Raw genomic sequence first — 21189 nt, 5'->3', positions numbered from 1 at the left:
CTATGTATACGCAACAACTGGTATTCTCTGAGGGTTGCCCTCTGGTGCCAGAGTTCACCCAGAGGGAGCCTGGATTGTCCCATGGCTTTGAGCTTCAAGGAACAAGCAGGGATGAGGGGAGAAACTTCAGAAAAGGCAGAGAAATGCGGGTGTGAGGGCTGGGTAGGAAAGCAAGGAAGAGTCCAACCCCCAGAGTGGAAAGAGGTGCCACATGGACAGTGTAGGGCAACATGCAGTGGAGATGGCCCCGGGCTGCAGCAGGGCTGAATGGCCCCACAGGGGGCTGAGGCCTCTGTCCCCCTGGCACTGGCAGCTGCCCATGTCACCAAGGCCTGTGACAGGAAACGTGATTTGGAGGGTCTTCTGTTCTGCCCTCCAAGAGCCTGGGGGTCAGGGCCGGGTCTTTCTGCTTCAGAAATAATCCAAATGTGTTTTGCAGCATTACAGCCACCGACACAGTACCTTTGCCTACCTGCAGGTCTGGCCTCTAATTAGCTGCTCTAACGAGTCCATGGGGACGCTTTGTCAGCAATGGCCCTCAGCGGGACCCATCAATGTTTGAAGGTATTTTCAGTGCTGCTTCTGACTTAGATTCCTTGAGTGGTTGGTTCAGTCTGCTCTCAGCAGCTCAGGTTCATGGCAGGAGCCCGCAAGGCCCTAATGAGGTATTTGCCGTTTTGTCATTTCCTTCAAGTCTTCAAGACCTGTGCAGCTAATTGAATCTGTTCCATTTGTGCAGATAAGAGAGAGGATTTCAATGTGCACTTCAAAATAATTATTTTTTATTTCATAGGTTGTATTTTGCTACTTTTTAGGTTAGAGACGAGGTTCTAGCAGCAATCTCCAAGTGATAATGATGCAGAGGATCTCCTCAGGAGGTCTGGACTGGTAGGAAACACAGTCCCTTGAGGTCTGACACAGGATGGACAACCTTGCTGTGAATGTCCCCAAGACCACCCTTTTTCTCATTGTCCCCTGGGACTCACAGCCCTTCTCCTTACATCAGACTTCTCCCCTCAATTCTGCAGGTGGGTGCTGCAGCTCCTTTGCACCATCCCCCACCTGTTTGCCTTAGAGGACTTGCTGCACACAGGTGCAGAAGAATTATTCAGATCTGCAAGCACTGTGAAGAGTGATCAAGTGTCATAAATAAGCCAACAGCCTCCACAAGCGGATGCCATGTCCAAGCTGTCTCTGATGAGGTGCCTTTCTGCAAGGGACACTCTCATGAGAAACATTTTAGGTGCTAGATACGGAAATATAGATCTAAACACAAGGGAAGGGTTGGGTAAGGAGACAGTTTGGCTGCGGGGAGACATGCAAGCTTTTCCTTCCTGAAGCTAAAAACAGCAGCACAGGTGAGAGGTACCTAAAAGACCAAAGACTAAAGGGAGGAGGAAACTGGTAAATAACTGAAAGAGCCTTTGCTGAGACAGTCTGCTGAAAATACGACTTCAGAAGTCGTCACTGTCCCCTGCTCAGGTGCAAATTTTTTAAAGATGGGAAACTTAAGGACAGGCGGTATAATTGTAGTAATAATGGTGAAGTTCTGGTATAAAATTAATATTTCTTTGAAGTATCGCTTTTGAAAGCTCCATGAATTGGCAGAGGTCACTTGTGAGAAAGGACGAGTAAGTGTTGCAACTCTCTTGGAAGGAGTCCATAAGTGCAGCTCTGTGAGTGGTGTGCCACCAGTTAGAGTCCCCTTGGGTGACATTTCTGGCACCAGAGCGGGTAACTGTCCAGGTGGATTTTCCAAGGGTAACTCCTGCCTCGCCAACCTGACAGCCTGCAGTTGTGCGTGAGGAGCTCCACAGTGGATGTCATTTCCCTCAGCTTCAGCAAAACTGTTGTCATGGTTTTCATCAGCGTTCTTCTGCCCACGTGAGGCCATGACACTCTGGGTGCAAAGAGAAAGAGATGGGTAAAACACCAGCGGGATGGTCAGGCTGAGAGAGCAGTGGGGAAGGGCTCACACCCCACCTGGAGGCCACTGGGACATACTGGGGCAGTGTGGGCTGAAGAGGGTCCCAATCGGAAAGTCAGCCAGGTAACGACAATCACACCAATGTGGCTACATGTCGTCCTACTTTATGTAGCAACTTTGTCATATTTATACTTCTAATGCACTGTTCACGCGGCAGCTGCCTGACAGTCATTGGCTGTCGGTTACGTATTCATGTTACCTGTGCGTTGGTTGTCATGCTGCAAGCGCCTAAGAAGGATGTGCTACCCTAGCGGTTTTCATATCTTGCTTGGCACCCGGCCTTGTTCTTGTACAATGCTCATTATTCTTTATTCTGCCTATTCAAGGACAGTACACGATCTTCAAAGGAACTTTGTAATCTGCAGGCCAGGGTTGTCCAACTCCTGCCAGGGGACAGTATGCCCTTGTTCTGCCAAGAATTCCCCTACACATCCCCCTTTTTCTTTTTGGACAACCCAGGCTCTATCAACGATTGATTCCAAATCTTTCTTCACACAGGAGAAAATACAACAAAACATAACAAGCACAGCAAAGATAACAACAAAAATTTAATCCCTTCCATCAATAAGGTTTTCTACCAGCCAGTGTTTTCCCATCCTTTAAGCCACTCGTCATAAGGATTTTCAGTAACACTGAGTTTCTTCATATTATCTTGCAGTTGGGAAAGCTTTTTGTGAATGGACTCAGAATGATCAGCAAGATTCATACAGCACATTCCCTCAAAATCCTCTCAGCTGTGTCCTTGTGCTAATAACAGAAAATCAATGGCAGCTCGATTTTGTATTAAAGCATGTCGTATACTGTCGACATCAGTGGTGAGTCATCTAATACTCTGGAGGTAATGTTAATTTGTTCTCTGTCCAACAAGCCAACTGTCTCAACTGAGTGAGAGCCTTGGCAGAAGCAACTTGTGGTGTAAAGAGTGATGCTAAAATGACAGATGGACGTTCCCACAACTCAACATCATCTGTACATTCAGGTCCCAACTGGTATACACGACGTCTGATGCGTTTAAACTTGTTACTTATGTTCAGCATTTGATGGATACTAGGGGCAAATAATGTTAGTTTGCCAAAGCAGCATGGTCCTCCCGGTGCCCTTGCAGGTACGGCGGGCCAGGCACCATCTCCACAAACGCGGAATACTCCCCGAGGCAACACCTTTGCTTTTTCATTTGTCTCACCAGACCATGAAAAAGGCCAAGTCCAATCGTTACAGTAGCCGGTGATGTTAGAATGCCAGGGGGACCCAGGGGCAATCCAAGTACTATCATCTCTTGGTTTGTGGATCCTAAAATTACCTGAGTCAATGTCTTTCTTGCAAAACCCCCAAAATAAACAGTAGTTTCCCGGCATAGATCCTAAGATGTCAAGCTCCTGAGGTTCCATGCCGGTAACATTCAGGCCCTGAGCAATTTGGAACGCTTGAGCCCCCGAGGGGTTCCTTGGAATACCAAGTGATTGGCACCAATCGGCTTGCACAGACCCACTGTTGATGGTGCAAAAGTCATTTGCTGCTTGGTTGAGGTAGTCGGAGTATATTTTACCTGTTGTCCAGTGCCCAAACTCCTTCACATGGTTTAAAGGGACCCCAATCAAACAGGTACGAAATGGGTCAGATGGGGTAGCTAACGATAAGCAAAATGAATCTTGCCCTGTCTTGTTGGCCCAGGTAACCCACATGTGCATTTGTGGTTGGACAGGAACCCATGCTGTTCCTTGTGAGGGCATGCTGATGACTCCTATCAGCCCTACAAGCAGATCAAACAATTCCATTATCTCGCAATCTTGTTCCCAACTGACAAAAGAAGCACCACAAGCCAAGAGCTTGTGTTTTCTTTGTAGCTAAAACAACAGTTAGGTTTTTTCTCAAGGCCCACCAAGAGATAGCTTCTATTCTGCTGTCAATACTTTCTGGCATCCATATTGCTGGAAAATGTTGATTTGGCTTGAGGTTCAAAAATTCCCTACAAGTATTTTCAAAAGTAATGTTAGCAAAGCTCTTTTGACAATCTAAGTACAAAGCATAATCATTTCGCAAGTGGCTACAACCTAGAACAAAGTTCCGTCTACAGTTACCACAACTTAACATTATTGCTGCTCGTTCCCTATAGTTTCCACAAACAGCATTCTTCCTATTACAAATTTTTTTCAACACAGCATTACAAGCTCGTGACCCAAATGATTGTCTTCTCGCTGCTGTCAACAGCACGTCTTCTCTGGTGGATGGGACTGGCCCAAGTTCTGCACAGAGTTTGTTAAAGACTGGCTGGAGATAAAGCTGTCACCTATATTTTCTCCGTTCCTCTGGAGCTGACATGCAGGGCGGACAAATCTGCTAGGGACCCATAGAGGTCCTTTATCTGTGGAAACACAAAAATATCCTCTACCGATGAACAACACTGGACTGGGTCCTTCCCAGTTGCCTGTAGTCATGTTCTTAGAATGAACCTGTACCCCAGGCATGGCCTGTGTTTGACTTCCCTGAATAGCCTGATGGTGTATAACAACGGGGGCCCTTCTCTTCCTTCTGTCAGGGACAAATAATTCAATGTAAACAACACCTTGTTTCATCGCTTGGTTACATCAGTCTTTCCTGGCGTCTTCCATGTCACTTAGCTGTTGTCCATGCGGCATCACACTCCATTTGATTGGTCCCAGGGTGGTGCCCACACGCTGCTCCCCCCTTGTGCAGGCATCCTGCTTTCTCTCACCTTTCTGTCCAAGTCTCTTACCTCTCTGCGAATGCAGTTTCTTTGTCTCCCTTGGCCTTGCACATGTCCTTCACAACACCTGCAGCTTGTTAGAGCTGCGGCCTGTTATTACAACCAAGTTATTTGGTCTGGATTGCTCATAATTTGCCAGTGTTCTTCCAGCCACTCCACATTTTTGAGTCGGTTTTGACTTGCATCACCACAATTGGTGACCCCAAGGTGCTGATGTGACCCAGTAAGGGGTATCCTAAGGAGACCCTGAGACTGTGCCGACATGACCCCGGTAAGGGGTGTCAGGAGCAGATCCTGAGATTGTGACCAGCGGGTTGCTGGGGAGATGGGGCCTGGTGAAGCGGAATAGCGCAGCGGGGCGGCTGCAAGATCCCGGGAGACCGTGACACCAGAAAGGTGAGCCACCAGGGACAGCATGGGGACTAATTTAAGGAAGATACCATGGTGCTGTCAGTGTGGAAGTTAGTGTTACAGTGCAGGACAAGGCCTCAAGGACAAGAGTCCAAGTACTGATAGCCTGATGAATAGAGACTTGCTAGAACTTGTAGGGCACAAGCCCTGGGAACAAAGGAACAAGCTAACTGCAGACCCCTGAGCCATTACAGTTGAGGAGGCAACCAGACAGACAGAGAAACAAGTACCCAGATAAGGGAACGGATAGCGCCGATATGTAACTTTGTTAATCAAGAAAGCCGCGTAGAAAGAAACCCCCCAGTTTTGGAATAGAAATTGTTGCTATGTCAAGGTAAACTAATAAGTTCCTATTGTTCTACCAGTGTGCCTTAAATATCAGCCAATCAGTGTTTTTTACGCTTAAGATTTAACCAATCAGTGTGTAATATGTAGAAGGTAGAAACGTATATAATTGTAAAAAAACACTAATAAACCGACAACTTGCTTGCATCAAGCCGCGTCCCGTCTCTTCATTCGCCACAAATTGGTGACCCCGACGTGATCCGGTGAAGGATCTGACGTGGAGGGGCTCTCGAATCGCCTAACTGAGTGACATGCAGCGAGTCCCACCGAACTTTGAATGATCCGCCGAAAGGAAGCGGGAGCTGGCCGGCCATAAATCCCTCCGGAGTTGAGAGGTGAGCTGTGGGAAATCCGTAATGGGGAATCAGGTTTCATCCCCAGAAAGAAGCGTATATGAGCTTATGAAAGGTCTCCTTAACAAACATAAGAAAAGTATTTCTGGGCATGACCTTAAAGCAATGCTTAAGTGGGTGCAAGTAAATATGCCTGCAGTGACTGCAACTACAGTTCTCACGCAGGAACTTTGGGACGATACAGGGGTGAAATTGTGGGATTCTGCGACAAAAGGCAATACTGAGTCCCACCGTCTGCTCTCTTCAGGGAGAGTTATTTTTGAGACTCTGAAAGCACAGAAAGAAAAGGCAGAGGAAGGAGAGGAGGAGGAGTCGCAAGCTCCTATAGCCCTTTCCTTACCAGCCTCTAAATCACAGTGCTCTAAACCCCTGGGTGTTAATGCAGTGGAGTATCCGCCAGAAGAAGACCCCTTTGACCCGGGACCGGTAGACCCTGAACAAGAACCTGATTTATACCCTCCTGATCTGCGTGATGTGTGGGCAAAAATAAAGAAACAAGCCTTAAAGGAGGGGGATTTGGACATGGCTAAAACTATAGTTGCTCCGGTCTTGTATTCTCAGGGTCGGGCAGGGGGAGCACGATGGGAGGCTCTTTCTTTTTCGGTTGTTAAAGAACTGTGCCGCACGGTTACGGAACATGGTATTTCTTCTCCCTATTTTATAAGCCTGTTATCTTCTGTGTTTGATACTTATGTCATGACTCCTCATGATTTGAAATCTTTAGCACGATTGCTACTAACCCCGACTCAGTACACGTTATGGGAGTCGCACTGGAGAGGGGACTGCAAGCACTCCTGCTCACGTATGTCAATCATAATGATGCTGCATTAGCTGCACTGACAATAGAGCATCGTACGGGCACCGGGGCACGTGCTGATCCTGTAGCGCGGGCTCAACACTGCCCCCGTGCGGCTCTCGAGGCAATTAGAGAACAGGCGAAAAAGGCTTTTTTCCAGGTTCCTGACGTACAAAAGCCACAAAAAGGTTTTACTACCATCACTCAGGAGTCTCGAGAACCTTATATGCACTTTATTGATAGACTAAAACAGGCTTTGGAACGTCAAGTAGATAATGCGGAAGCTCGGGATATTATTGCTAACAAAACTAGCTGTTGAAAATGCTGATGTTGATTGTAAAAGGCTACTCTAGTCTCTTCCCAACCCGAATCCCACTCTGGTGGAAATGGTGGAAGCATGTAACCGAATCGGTACGGTTGACCACAAGTTTGAAGCTATGGCTGCTGCTTTTGCAGCGATGCGTGGTGTGGGGAATTGCTATACTTGTGGTAAGCCTGGTCATTTAAAGAGAAATTGTCTTGCTCGGGCTGCAGGGAATAGACAACAACCTCCTGGTCCTGGAGTTTGTCCGAAATGTCGGAAAGGGCGTCATTATGCTAATCAATGTCGATCTAAGCATGACTTCCAGGGACAACCGATACAGGGAAACCGACCGCGGAGCGCGGGGCAGCGACGCGTGCAGACACAAGTGCCACAGCTGACATTTCAACAACCTCGGAGAGAAGCACCGACACCTCAAGTCCCTGTCCAGCAACCTCAGGCAGCGCCGGATTGGACCTGGCAACCTCACACACAGTAACACTGCTCGATTCCTCGGTTCAGTTATTATCAACAAATGTCAAAGGATCATTACCCCCCGATACACAAGCTCTGTTAATTGGTAGATCTTCCACAACATTGTCTGGTCTCTTTGTTTTACCAGGTGTTTGTTGCCTTCACAGGCACGCGGTGACCTGGCTCAGGAACGGCATGGCAGCCGACCCCTGGCCGCACGGTCCATCAGCTCACAGACACCAATGTGCTGGATGGCAAATGGCGTTTATTGCTGAGCGGCGCGACACTATATAGCCTAGGTTTACAGTGTCACTTCCGTCTGCTGACGTCATAAGCTACAAGCTGTTGGCTACCTGGAGGGGGGCCCTATGTTTCTGTACAGCGCGACATCTTCTGGCTGCCAGGCCCTACCTAGCAACGTTTCCCCTCTCCCTATGCCTAACTAAACAGGCTAAAATAGTAATAGTAAAAATATTTCTAAAAAAGAGTACAAAGATAAGGCACACTGGGCAAGTGGCACTTGGGGGGTGACTGGGGGTAATGGAGTGTAGCTTGGCATACCTGGGGATACCCTGGGGGAAAATACTGACCAAGTACATTTTTAGAGCAGTTGTTGGTGTTCTACAAACATGATGTTGACCTTTTCTAGCCGGCTCTTGACAAAGGACGCGAGCCTGTTTAATGTACAGGGTCCGAAGATCAGTGTCAGCAGGATCATTGCAATCGGTCCTACCAAGGTGGGTATCAGGGTGGTTAGCCGTGGTGATTGGTTAAACCATGATTCAAACCACCCTTGCTGGGCTTCCCTGTCTCTTTTTCTTTGAGCCAATCTCTCTCTCAATTTGGCCATCAAGTCTCTAACCACTCAGGTGTGGTCAGCATAGAAGCAACTTTCCTCTTTCAGGGCAGCACAAAGGCCTCCTTGTTGCATAAACAGGAGGTCTAATCCCCGTCGATTCTGCAAAACAACCTCTGAAAGCGAGGAGAGGGATCGCTCCCAAAAGGTCATGGATTTCTTGATTTTTTGTAGGACTTCATCGATGGCGGCTTGCAGTTGAGACAGGCCTCGTTGCTGGGTCACCAGGAAGGTCACTCCCGTGGCCGTGCCGGCTGCTCCCAAACCAAGCAGCGTCACTATAGTTACAGCTGTCAGTACTTCTCTTTTTTGAAGTCTGCTATCAGCTTCTCCCCAATAACGGTACATTTCTTCTTCTGGATGGTATAGGATCCTAGGAACAATCAGAATTTGTACACAAAAGTCAGCAAAATCGTCAAAAGTTTTGAGGGACACACAGGGGGTTACTCCTGATTGATGGCAGATCCACATTCCGGGTGCAGACGGGATCGCCAATTACGGGTCTTGTCAACAGCAACGGTTTTTGCGCAGACAGCACTATCCCAGCTTGCTAGGGCGGCATTACCGATACATACGCCCAGGCCCCTGACTTGGTTCAAGGTAACTCCTTTCCATGGTGTGTCCCACCTACACTGGGTTGGACTGCTGTCTGATGAGTAGTCAAAGGAAGCACTGAGGACAATGCCCTCGTAGAAGGGAGGGTACACGACATAACATAGCTAACAAGAATTCATGAGATCTGGGTTTGACTGATTCAGCGACCGGAAGGTGGCATCTAACACGCTAAAAAATGGCTTGTCGGGTAAATGGTGAGAGTTCACGTTTGGTTGGCTTGAGGGAACTATTTGCTTGGTTGGTAAGGGATCGGTTGGGACGGGGGTGGCAGTCTGCAAGCTTTCTTTTCTTTGATGGTTATCGCTTTTGGTCACGACGTTGGGGCCAATCGCTGTACTGCTTTTTACTTCCTGTTTTTTAATAAAAAACAGTCCCCCCCTATCTGTGCCGGGTAGCCAGTATCTGTTTCCCCAAGTTTTGCCGATGGTCCATCCCAGGTCGTTTTCATTGGTGACGTTTAAGAAGATGTATTGGCAGTCACCTATTTTATTGAACCCCTTGCCGTGGCACACTGGCCCTCCCATCCCGTCTACTGTCCAAGGGGTACAGCCTGTTGGCCCCCAACTGGTCTGAAGAAACGGGTCTGGTTTCGCTACCTTCCAGCCAGACGCGATGGTTTCACAGCCCCAGCGAGAACAGTAATACTGATAAGGGACGTTACAGTAAGATTTGCCGGGGTTAGAGCTGGGACACATATAATACATTACAGTGTTCAAACAGGGGGGTGAGAGGATTAGGTCACAGAGATATACTTGGAAGCCGGGGGGCCCCGGGGTAACAATCTTTTGTAGTATCTTCTGGTCCTCCCATCTCGCCAGTACCCATTCCCACGGCTGATGTTCATATAAGCCGCTAGACGGCGTTATGAACCCCAAGATTGAAATCACACAAAAACATCGCAGCCCCCCCCCCCGTGGGGGCTGTTTCGCCGTTGTCTGGACTCCGCCGGTGCAGAGCTCTCAGATGCAGACAGGCCACCTGCCGACTCGTCATCTTCTCTTGTCACCAGGGTATATGGGTTACGGGGGTGTCCGATGATCCGGTCCTGCAGACAAAAACTCACCATTTTCATTAGTTTTATTCCGAAGGTCTGGCTTGATAGACTTAAGTGGACACCATTTGATTCTGTTATCTTTTGTGACCGCAGCATACCCTCGCCCTGTCAGAACTAATTTCCACCCCTGTTCTCAATCTCCTAGCTCATTTCTGATCATGACCGACGGGCCTTCTTCTAGCGCTCGAGTGGCCCAGTGCTTCTGGGCAGGGCTATTCACCTCGTCTCCCCTGGGGAACTGGTTTAGTGCTAATAGGGCTGTCGCTAATAAGCGTGCCTGGTCCCCTGAGGGAATGGCATTGGTAAAACCTTCTGGGTTTGCTAATACCTCTAATTTAGATTTCAGAGTTTGATTTGCTGTATCATATTGGTACTCTAGTGGGGTTGACTCCACTAGACCACAATGGTGCTTTTTGACAGTGGGGACATGCAGCTACTGCATGTTTCGCGTCAGTGGCCGAAATCCCACATCTCTTTGCTAGTGCTTTAGCTCCAATGTGGAGGGACTCATGTAATTGGCGGGCATCTCTTAGTGTCCACAACCCTTTTGCAGCGGCATCTGCTTTGTTGTTGCCAATTTGGAAGGACCCTTTGATTGGGTTATGGCTGTTGACGTGGATAACCGATATAGTGCCCTTTCGGGAAAAAAGTGCTTCTTCTAGCATCAGAGCTATTGTGGATGTTGACACGCCGGGCCCCGACATGGCTAAGCAAAGCTTGGCCACGAACATTGAATCAGTTACTATGTTGAGATGTTCTGTCGGGAACAGTCGGCACGGCAACACAACTGTCGCTTCCAGCTGTTGGACGGAGATCGCACGATCGGTCATTTTGACACAGTGCCATTCTCCTCCCGACTGCCATACTGCTGCCACAGTTGAGGTCGCTGAGGATGCGTCTGTGAAGACCGTTGGTCCCTGTTGGGGCCGGTCCATGATTTTCCGTGGGAGGTCGACGTCGACAATAGCTAGCACTTGAGTCCAGGGGGGCTTTGTGGCATACCGGACTTCCCCCCCAAATCCGGCGAGGGCTATAGCTAGATATTCTGACATTGCCACTGATTGTGTTGGGAGCTGTTTGCGAAAGGGCAGGTATATTCTGGCTGGCTCAATGCCCAGATGATGCCTTAGGGCGAGTTTTCTGCCTTTCATGCTGAGGTTGCCAAGGCACTCGACTCCCGGAGAGAAAGCCCGTGACGTTTTCCCCAGGACTACCCATTGTATTGGCTGAGCTTTTTCAGGAGGGCCTTGGGCCAGCGCTCCTACTCCCCCCCTTTCCGTGAAATGCACATACACATCAAGTGGTATTACGGGTTCCACCTGGCGAGCGTGTTTGATGACACCTGTTGTTCGATAAAGTTGAGAGAGCTTATTGCTTCTGTCGTCAGAGTTTTTTGTTCCCATGGGTGTTTCCCTTTCAAAAGATCGTACAAGGGGGCCACGATTTCGGGAGGGATCAGGACAACATTGCGGAGCCATTGCAAAGACCCCACTAACTGCTGCATGTCATGGAGTGTTTTAACGGTTCCACGGATTTTTACTTGAGGGGGTGTTATATAAGCACTTGTGATCCCCATTCCCCAAAAACTTACACAGGGTCCTCTTTTAATTTTTGCACTCGCGATTTCAAACCCGTTTGTCTTGAGGGTTTCTGAAATTATTGTCACCAGGTGGTCCACCTCATGTCCTGACGGTGCAGCAATCAGAATATCATCCATATATTGAATGATAGTTGCAGTCGGGTCACTGCACCGAACCGGTGCCAGTGCCCGATCCACTGTGATTTGACAGATAGTGGGTGAATTTGTCATTCCTTGGGGCAGCACTTTCCACTGGAAGCGCAAGTTGGGGCGTTGGCTGTTTGGGAACACTACAGAAAAAGCAAACCGCTCCTTGTCCGCCTCATGCAGAGGTATTGAGAAAAAACAGTCTTTAATATCAAGGACAGCACAAGGTTGTCCTTCCGGTATCATGGAGTTTATGGGCAACAATGTTTGAACAGGACCCATTGGCTGGATTTTTTTGTTTACCTCGCACAGGTCGTGGAGGAGACGAAACCCCTCGCCTGCTCGTTTGGGTATTACAAAGACTGGGGTGTTCCGTGGGCTAGTGGAAGGTTCTATATGGCCTCGTTGTAGTTCGCGGTCAACTAACTCGAGAAGGGCATCCATTCGAGGCTTTGGCAGGGGCCACTGCTCGACCCACACTGGGTCAGATGATTTCCATGTCAGTCTGATCGGCGGGAGTGGGTGTGCGGCAGTGGCCCTTCCTGTAAATTTGTCACTCTGGCTTTTAATAAGGCTAGGGCGTCCCTTCCCAACAGGGGTGGGACTCCTGACATGACGTATGGGAAGAGGGTAATGGTCTTTTTTGGTCCCTTTTCTGTGTGAAGCGTGATTGCTACCAAGTGAGCACTCTTCCGAGCTCAGGTTAATCCCCCGATTCCACCCACCATGGGGGCGTCTTCCAATTTCCAACGTGGGGGCCAGCTCATTTCAGGAATGACTGTAACATCTGCTCTAGTATCAATCAAAAAGGGGATGCTGATGGTGGTACCATTTAGGGAATTATGGAGAGAACAAACCCCCATACCACTGGCGGGTTGTCACACCTTACTGCCAGGGCCACCCAGGGGTCTCGCCCCCAAAGGGTGGTCCCTGCTGTCCCTGGGATGGAGGCCAGGTTTGTGGGGTCGTTGGCTGGGCCATAAGGTTGGTTGCTTCCCTCGGGGACAACGGGTTCGGGAGTGACCCCCCCTGTCTGGGGTTGGTGTAATGGGGCCGCCTGACATCTCTAGTAGGAGAGGGCTGTGTGCGGCCTGGGGGCCCCCTCCCTTTCCCGTTTCCCTGCTTTTTAAGTCTGCATTCCTTCGCGAAGTGCCCTCTCTTTCCACAGGCCCAACACGGTCCTGTAGATCGGTTTTGCGGGGGGAGCGCCGTTGGCAGGTCTCCCGATTGGGGGCAATTGGTCATCGCATGGCCTGGTTGGCCACATTTGGGGCATGTCATCACGCTAGCCAGTGCACGAACGGCCACTTGGATTGGGGCCAGGTGTTTCTCGCTCACGACATGTTTAATCATGTCCGCGAGACTTGACCCAGGTGGCAGCGATCGCAGGATTGCCTTGGTTTTTAGATTAGACTGTTGCCGCAAACAGTCTGCGACAACTGGGCCTTTTGCCTCTGAGGGCAGGGCCGAGGAATCGACTGCTGCTTGGAGGCGATCTACAAACTGTGTAAAACTCTCACTTTCTTTTTGTTTTATTGTGGACCGTGGCGATGGCTTGGCAATAACTCTAGAGGCTGTGCGAATGGCTTCTCTAGCTGCATGAGTGGTTGCCATAACTTCATGGGCCCGCAGGCCCTGGGCTTGTGCTTGGGGGGTAATCATTGTTGGGTCTGTACCCATCAGCCGCTGTAGGCTGGAGCCGTGTAGCGGATGATCCGCTCCGGTTACTCGGGCTAACTGCCTCGCACAGTTCTCCTCCCATTCCTGTTTAAACACAATCATCCCTGCCCCATCAAAAATCAACCTACAAGTCTGTTTTATATCGAACGGGAGCAAATCATCCCCCCCAAAAACCCCATCTATGAGGGTGGAGACCATGGCAGAATCGAGTCCTTTGTCCGCGATTGCTTTAGCAATCGCTTGTATATCCTTAGGGCTTAAGGGCGAATGGACCCTCTGGCCCCCGTCCGTCACTCGGACCGGGAATGCTAGTGTGTCTGGTGGGGCCCAATCGGCACATGCAATTTGTATTTTTCTCCAATCTGTGAGAGGAATTTCTGTCCCCTTACGTCTTCCTTTCCCCGTGAGTGGTGATACTTTGGTCTTTGTATTTGCAAGCCAAGTCTCCCACGCAGAGTCTGAGTCGGAGTCAGAGCCCGACTGACCGCGCACTGCCGGGCGCTGGTGGTATGTGGTCGGGCTTCGGCCTCTCCCTTGTCTTGCGTAATCGGGCGGGTCTTTCCCTTTTTGCCCGCCCCGCCTCCCGCTTGGGGCGGCGCCTGCCTTATAAGGGCAGTTCTGGGGAGGGTCATTCTGATTGGCTCTCTGCCCCTCGCTCCTGATCTTTCCCTTTTTTGGTCATGCCAATCACTCTTCTCCTTCCCATTCCCCTCCCCCTCCCCGCGGTGAGCGCCTGTTAGCGCTGGCGCTCCCCCCTGCTCCCGCCGGGGGCGGTCTCGCCCCGCCCTTCTTCTTGCTGCTCGGCGCCACCTTGGGGCGCACAGGGCGGTGGTTCAGCCCGTGTATTTTCGGCCTCGGCTTTCGCCTCAGCGCCCCTGGCCTCTGCAGCCAGCTTGCCCCAAAAGGAGTCCGCCGAGGGTCCTGTGGGCGAGTTGGAGATGGAAGAGTCTTTCGGACGCTGAGTGGGCGCGTCACCTTTCTATCGGCTTTGAGGGTCGGCGGAACCCTCCTCAACCGGGGGGCGCGAGGTTTGCGTAGCCGCCCCATTTCCCACCCGCGGGGTGGTTAACAGACAATCCCTTGCAGCTTTCCAGGTCTCCTGCTCGTGTCTAGCTTTTTTGAGAGCCTGGACGACTTTCCCCCACGCTTTCAGATTTTTCCCACTACCAGTAGACATCGTTTCGTCACATAAAGCGCAGGAACATTTGTCCCACGCATCTGGGTGGAGTATATCCACCGGCTGGTCAATGACCCCGAGCTCCAAAAGTCTTGCAACTGTGAGAGTAAATACCCCACTGCTCATGCAGCTGTAATACGACCTTCGCAAGAGCTTCCATCCTCTTGGTTGGTCCGGGAGCGTCCTCCTTGCCGGGCTGGTCCTGCCGCTCTGGCTGCCGTTTACCCGAATCCAGGTGGATGTTCCCGGGTTTCGGCAACACTTGTTGCCTTCACAGGCTCACGGTGACCTGGTTCAGGAACGGCACGGTGGCTGACTCCTGGCCGCACGGTCCATCAGCTCGCAGACACCAATGTGGTGGATGGCAAATGGCGTTTATTGCTGAACGACGTGACACTATATAGCCTAGGTTTACAGTGTCACTTCCGTCTGCTGACATCATAAGCTACAAGCTGTTGGCTACCTGGAGGGGGGCCCTATGTTTCCGTACAGCGCAAGATCTATCTAGCAACTATCTAGCCCTATCTAGCAACATTAGATCAAAGTGGGAGAATTTCTACTGATATATGTGTAAAAAAAAAAAAAAATTGAACACATCCCAATATTTCTCATGAGTTACAGAAATTCACACCTTATATGGAATTGAAGACATTTGGAATATGCTGATGTCCTGGTTTCCTGATTTACAACTATGGGTTAAGAAGTTCATCCCCAGATGCCTTTCTCCTCTTTCTCTGTGATCACTCCAATCCATTCTACCTATGTAGCTTCTGCTTTAAGGTTCAGAGTGGAAAAATTGGACTGTCTGTCAGTAGTGTCTCTAATATTCCCTACGGGCAACTCTTCAGTTGTGGCGATAGACCTGATGGGGATTTCCTTGAACTAACAATTATACAGCTGATAAAAGTATTTTTTATTTATTAATTTCTAACCCACTCCCCCCCACACACACACGATAATTAATCCCTCTTTTATTCCTGTTTACACCCTGTTCTCTAAGGAAAGCAGCGAATAATTACTGCCAAGATTTTGCTATATTCACCTGCAGAGCTGGTTGAAGAAGTCTGATGTCAAGTGATGTAAGTCTCAAGGAGCTGAAGACAAAAGTAGTGGGGCTGGAGAGCTGAGGAGCAAGGCTGTCCACGCAGTGATTAGCTCCAGGGACTGCTTTTCCCACCTCTGCACAACTCCTCAGGAGGCATGCTGCATCAGTTGCCATTGGAAAAGTCTTCTATCACTTCTCCATAGTGGTCATTACCTGCCTTCCTCTTTAACTATACTTCTGAAACTTATGAGGTGTTCAAGCCTTGAAGACCAGATGTCCCTGATGGAAGAGACAGGGCTCGTCAGGGCGTTCTCCCTCGTCATGAGCCCAGGGTGTCTTCGCTGCTGTGGACTTCAGGGGTTCAGAGGAGCCTGAAGAAACCTCTCAAGAGCACCAAGTCAGGAGCAAAGCCACCAGTCCCTGGAAGCGTTAATGGGCCCCACTGAGGGCCATGGCTGAGAAAGCCTCCCCATGGCCTTGTTAGAGCCCATCCTTGGAGGCTGTGAGTGCAGGAAGGCAAAGGCGCTGTGCAGGCAGCTCTGCTGCTGAGCAAAGCCTTGGCTTGCTTGATGAAGCAGGAAGGCCAAGGCGTGACCTGCAGCCTGTGGGGAGGTGGGTGCTGTCCCTCACACAGGGCTCAGGGCTCTTCCTGGGTGCCATGGAAGGTGGGCATCCAATGCCCAGTGAAGGACAGCAATGGCACAGCGACTTCCAGCTTCCCCATGGGGCTGCAAGGAGGCAACGATGCCCCCGTGCCGGAGGACATCATGTCTTGTCATGGCCCTCCGAGGCAGAGACAGCTGCCACAGCCAAGGGGACACCGACCTGGGTTCTACTGGTGTCTTCCAGTCTTGCCAGTGCCCTCTGCCTTCTTCACCACAGGCTGTCCTGCATGGTTGGAGCCCTGCCCCTGTTTCCCTGCAGGCTGTAGGCACCATCTCGCTGCCCTGCCTTGCTCTCACCCCAACATTGCCATACCTTCGCTGAGGTACCTCCACTCTCACCGGCTGTTCCTTGAAACACAAACCATGGGCTGATCCAGGCTCCCTCTGGCTGAGCTCTTGCACCGCAGCAGGACCCTTGCAGTGACAGTTCCTCCTCCCGATAGCCACTCTCCGTTTGCAACATTACACTTTGGGAAAACTTTTCCTCTCTCCTCTTATTTCCCACTACCCAGGAAAGCTTTACCACCGCAGGAACTGCCCTCCAGGCAGGGAACCTAACTCAATAGCTATTTTTTGGTGGTCTTTCGCCTCAAAAAAGTGAAATCACCTCCACATGGTCTTCTGAACCACATGGCTGCTGCTGGCCTTTCAGCTTCTCCCAGAGACATGACCAAGCCACATGCCTGCTGCTGTCCTGTCATGTCCACAGGCAAAACGGACATGACAGCCGGTACCCCAGCCCTTTTCCTGGAGAGGTCCTGTGCTGTAGCTTGGCAGAAGGACTTTCCCAGCCATGTTCCTGTTGCTGGCCTATCACCTCCAGAGACAGAACTGACCTCACAGGCCCCTTCACAGCCAGGCACGTCCTCCTGTCATGGAGTTCCTGAGAGTCAGCTGTCCCCCTCATAGCACATCTCCATCACCCTCCTTCTGCTCCATGACCTGACCACAGAAAAGCAGCCTTGTTTCGTTCAGATTTATCAAATTCATTTCCCACAAGCCATTTGAGTGGAGAAACCTTATTCACATGAACTTCCGTAGTTGTGTTGACACAATTTATATATGAGCTTCCATATACATGGCTTCTTTTTCCAGGTTGGACTGACCTGTGGAGATCATCGAATCCAACCCTCCAACTGAGGCAGGGTCAGCTAGAGCAACTTGCTCAGCAACTGGTCTAGCTCGGCTTGCAATATCATAGAAGCATAGGAACAGAGAATCATTTAGGCTGAAAAAGACCTTAAAGATAATCAAATCCAACCGTTACCACAGGACGGCCAATCCCATCACTAAATCATGTCCCGAAGCACTGCATCTATGTACTTTTGAAATTCCTCCAGGGCTGCTGATTCCACCAGCTCCCTGGGCAGCCTGTTCCAATGCCTGACCATCCTTGCAGTGAAGATGTTTTTACTCATATCCAATCTAAACCCCTCCTGGTGTAAATTGAGGCATATTCCTCTTGTTCTGTCACTTCTAATCTGGGAGAAGAGACCTACCCCACCTTCCAGGTCTACAACCTAACCTTTCAAGTCTACAACATCCTTTCAGGCAGAAAGATCCGCCCTGTGGTTCCTCTTCTCCACACTGTACAACCCAAGTACCCTCAGGTGCTCTTCAACTGACCAGGGCTCCAGACCCTTCACCACCTTTGTTGCCCTTCCCTGGACATACTAAAACACCTCAACATTACTGTTGAAGTGAGGGGTCCCAAATGGAAACACAGTGTTCAAGGTGTGGCTTCAGCAGTGCCAAGTACAGGGGGTCCATCACTGCCCTGGTCCTGCTGGCCACACTGTTTCTGATACCAGACACGATGCTATTGGCCTTCTTGGCCACCCGGGCACACGGATGGCTCATGCTCAACCATCTGTCAGCCTGCACCCTCAGGGTACTTCCCCACCAGGCTGCCTTCCAGCCACTCTGGCCCAAGCCTGTAGCCTTGTGTGGGGTTGTTGTGACCCAAGTGCAGATCTGGCACTTCTCCTGGTTGAACCTTATACAATTGGACTCACTTGAAAGGTCCAACCCGTGCAGATCCCTCTGCAGAGCGTTCCTGCCCTCAAGGACATCAGCACTTCCACGCAACTTGATGTTGTATGCAAACTCACTGAGGGTGCACTCAGTCCCCTTGCTGGGTCATTGATGAAGTTCTGAAACAGGACTGGCCCCAACACTGAGCCCTGGGGAACGCCACTCCTTATGGGCCGTCGTCACCTGGATGTCACTCCATTTACTGCACCTCTTGGGGACTGGGTGTCCAGCCAGCTCTAACCCAGCGTGGAGGACACCCACCGAAGCCATGAGCAGCCAGGTTCTCCAAGAGAATGAAGTGGGGGGTGGAGCCAAAAGGCTTTCCTAAGGTCCAGGTAGACAGCATCCACAGCCTTTCCCTCATCCACTGGGCAGGTCACCTTGTCCCAGCAGGAGATCAGATTCATCAGGCAGGACCTGCCTTTCATAAACCCATGCTGGCTGGCCCTGACCTCCTGGTTGTCCTGCACCTCCTGTGTGATGGCGCTCAGGATGATCTGCTCCTCAACCTTCCCTGGCACTAAGATCAGGTTGACAGGCCTGTAGTTATCCCCATCCTCCCTCCTGCCCTTCTTGTAGGTGGGCAGCACGTGACTAACATTCAGCCTTCTTGGGCCTCCCCAGTTAGCCAGCACTGTTGAAAGTCATCGCTGTGGTGAGGCAATAGAGAAACAGACCAATGATTTTCAAAGTGTCCCTGCATCACGGGATGTCCATTGTCAAGGACACAATCAAAAGCACCTTGTCCTTTCTGGATATAAGCTTCACCAGAACCACGTGTCCTCTCGGGCGGCAGAGGCATCACTGGCAGCAATGCCTTCTCCTGCAGCACTGCACAGTCCAGCCCTGCGTGTCTCTGGTCCCAAGGACAGCATGGATTGCTCTCCTTAGGGACATCTCATTTCACCGTCACAGTGACCTCTGCCCACCGCCCCAGCATGCTCTGCAGCAAAACATTTTGCTGGTGTGTGACCTTGGGCACTTGGTACCCATTATTATTTTTGTTGTTGCATGTCTGAGCTTGGCCCAGGTGACACAGGTGTGGTTCAGGGTAACTCTGCTCTGAAATCACCTAAATCAGGGAGAGGAAGGGGAAAAGTCTTATTCAAGCAGCGTGAGGAAGCCTTAGGATCAGTAACCTGACATCTTACTGGGGAATTTAGAGATCCTGTGGGTTTACATGGCAAGGGTTTGGGAGTGGTTTGGAGGTGTTTGTAGGGCTGGCAGAGGTGAGAAGAGATCAAGAGCTGACTCCATGGCCATAACAGCCACTTTCATTTGACTCCAAAATGGACCAGCCCCTGCCCAGACCTGAGCCAATAAGCAATCGCAGTGGCACCTCTGTGATACCCTGTGGCAGAAAGGACAAAACACAACGGGAGAGGAGTGAGAATGATGTGAGAGAACAACCCTACAGACATCAAGGTGAGGGAAGAAGGAGGGGAGCAGCGAGACAGAGGCTGGGTGGGATCCTGCAAGCCAGTGGTCAAGTAACCACCCGCCGACAGCCACAGGGCAGCACAGTGACAATGCTCCTTTAGGTGCCTGCAGGTTCTTTGCATCAGCATTCTAGCACAGCTGCCAGATGGGCCAGCAGCTGTGATGCTCCCCTGGATCTGAAACCCTGCATCATTCGTGTCCACCTTGGTTCTAGGAGCAAAGCAATGGTGGAGTCTCATCTCCCAGGGGAGTGAGGCAGGAGAGCAGCAGAGTGCAGGCCCCAGGTCACACACTGGCAGGCTGTGGCCTGTGCTGAAGGAGGGAACGCTCCTTCGGGTGCCCTGGAATTGCCCCACAAGCATGAACTCCATTGTCAATGTTGGAGCTGTTGGAGGCTGCTGTCCTTGCCGAGCAGCTGTGCTGAGCTCTGCCAGCTGCCTTGGCACTGGGTTCCCTCAGTGTCACAGCTCTGTCTGCAACAGGACAGGCTGCAGCTGCCTCTGCGTGGGCCCCTGGCTGAGGGCACTGCTGCACATCTGGGCTGAAGCCCCCCAGCTGTGGCACCAGCCCAGCTCTGCCTGGCCATAAGGCACCCTGGTACCAAGTGTCCCCGAGCCCGTGGGTGCAAAGGCTTTGCTTCAGAGCAGAGACATGGCCTGGGCAAGGGAGAGCTGAGTCTTGAGCCCTCGGACTGTGCAATGAAGTGCTGAAATGGGCTCTGCAGGGCTTACTGAAGCACTGAAGACATCCTCCCCGCCCCTGCCTGTACAACCACCAGACACACACATACACACACGCTCCTTTAGGAGTACTTGGATCCTTTGCTGCAGTCTTCCTGGTGTCCTGTCTAGTAATGGATTAACAAAAGTTGATAGTCATACAATAAACTTTTTCTAGTAAGGGAATTGCCACTGCTGGAAATAAGTGCGTCCCCCCAGGTGAGGCAGGGCCCATGAGGGATTGCCTCATCCTGCTGCCCAGCAGGTTCCCCTGCAGCCCCAGGGACAGCTGGAGGGAGCCCAGAGGGGCAGAGGAGGGAGGCAGGGAGAGCTCAAAAGCAGCCCTTGGTGGGAGGCTGCTGAGAGCTCCCTGCTGGAGAAATCTGCAGAGCCCTGGAGCCGGTAAGTGTGTGGCTGCAGGGCAATGCCTCTGCAGTTCCTAGCCGGGTCTGCAGCAGCTGGGCCCCCCCCAGCCTGTGGGACCGTGTGGGAGCCTTGTGCTGTGGAGGAGGCCAGTGTGCTGCAGAGCAGGGCTTCCCTGCTGCAGCGTGGGAGGGCCAGGGCATGTGGGCTGCCTTGTGCCAGGGCCGGCTGCAGGGCTGTGAAGGTGGCTGTGCAGGCAGGGGTGCCCAGGGCTGTCCTTGCCAGCAGGGTCCCTGCAGCCCAGGGGGCTGTGTGCTGGGGCAGGGGCTCTGCCGCCTGCCAGGGGCAGCTCTCAGCCTGCCGGGGGGCTCCCCACAGCTCTGGGGGTGTATGGACTGAGCCCCCATAGGGAAGGATCTCTCT

At 51.2% G+C, this 21189-nt stretch overlaps 1 protein-coding gene across 2 annotated transcripts in view; it reads right to left on the bottom strand.

Annotated features, from left to right (window-relative positions):
* LOC129783537 (crossover junction endonuclease EME1-like) overlaps nucleotides 1-21189 on the bottom strand; it is a 178276-nt gene that overhangs the window by 33176 nt on the left and 123911 nt on the right. The gene's annotated exons all lie outside the window — the stretch shown is intronic.

Source organism: Falco peregrinus, unplaced genomic scaffold (assembly GCF_023634155.1).
Source record: "Falco peregrinus isolate bFalPer1 unplaced genomic scaffold, bFalPer1.pri scaffold_51, whole genome shotgun sequence".
Lineage (NCBI taxonomy): Eukaryota > Metazoa > Chordata > Aves > Falconiformes > Falconidae > Falco > Falco peregrinus.
This window is presented reverse-complemented; position numbering and strand designations above follow the sequence as displayed.